Consider the following 1,217-nt stretch of genomic DNA (forward strand, 5'->3'; position numbering starts at 1 on the left):
TTAAATAGGGGGGGGAGCACTGGCTGTTCTTCCTGAGGTCCTGCGGTTCTAATCCCAGCATCCATATGGTGGCTTAGAACTGACCCGATGCCTTCTTCTGCCGGTACTGCATGCATGTGATGCAAAGACAGACATGCAGGCAAAACATTCATACACATAAAATTAGAATATTAAAATAAATAAGAGGGGGAATGTATAAAAATTAATCAGCCCTGCTTTCTGTCCAACTGGGGACTTAGAGGTATCCAGGCATCCACCTCTACAACAACCCACCATGGTCCTTGGGTGCCACCTGGCGGCCACAGTTGATGACTTCCCGCACTGGGACTCGCAGTGTGAGCCTCAGCTTTGCACACACCCTCCCCTAGGGCTACAACCAGGAAGAAAGAACTGCAGGCTTTGCTTTGGCCTAAGTTCCATATGATAATAAATATATTCCCTTATGATTTATTTGGTTTTTCTCCCTTGGTAGTGCTGAGAATTGAACCATGGGTCTCACATATGCTAGGTGAATGCTCAAAGTCCTGAGTATATCCCTGGCTTTCTAATATCTGATTTATGCAGTATGGGAGTTGAGTAGGAGGCTCATGTGCTGTCTTGGGCTGGCTATCAGTGTGGCTCAAGTAGCAGGTGCCAGGACAAGCATTCTCAGCAGAACCCTGTGGGCACTGTGGATATAGACTGGCAAGTACTCTCCTGAGGGGGAACCAATGCCTCCTACTGAACTTTTGCTTCCCATGAGCCTTGTTCCAGCTTTCACATACAACTCCTTCACTTGGGGTCTCTAGGCAGGGGCTCTACCACTGAGCCACACCCCAGCCCCTCACTGGGGGATTCTAGGCAGGGGCTCTACCACTGAGCCACACCCTCAGCATCTCACTGGGGGATTCTAGGCAGGTACTCTAGCACAGCCCCTCTGTGGAGCCATGCTCTTGTACAGAGCTTTCTGATTGGTTCCAAGCTTCTATACTTCTCCATCCCTTCCTGACTCAGCAGACAGAGCAATTCCCTTGAAAGCTAGATAGTGTCACTCTCTATGGCATCTTCCCAGCCAAGTGTTCCTAAAGACCTCATTCAGCACCCGTGTCTCTAGTTTTAGAATCTGCAGCCAGTGAGAGAGAGGGAGAGGGAGAGAGAAAGAAGGAGGGGGAGGGGAGAGGAGAGAGGGGAGGGAAGAGAGGGGAGGGAAGAGGGAGAGAGGAGAGGGGAGGGGGAGA

Source organism: Mastomys coucha, unplaced genomic scaffold (genome assembly GCF_008632895.1).
Source record: "Mastomys coucha isolate ucsf_1 unplaced genomic scaffold, UCSF_Mcou_1 pScaffold22, whole genome shotgun sequence".
Taxonomy (NCBI): Eukaryota; Metazoa; Chordata; class Mammalia; order Rodentia; family Muridae; genus Mastomys; species Mastomys coucha.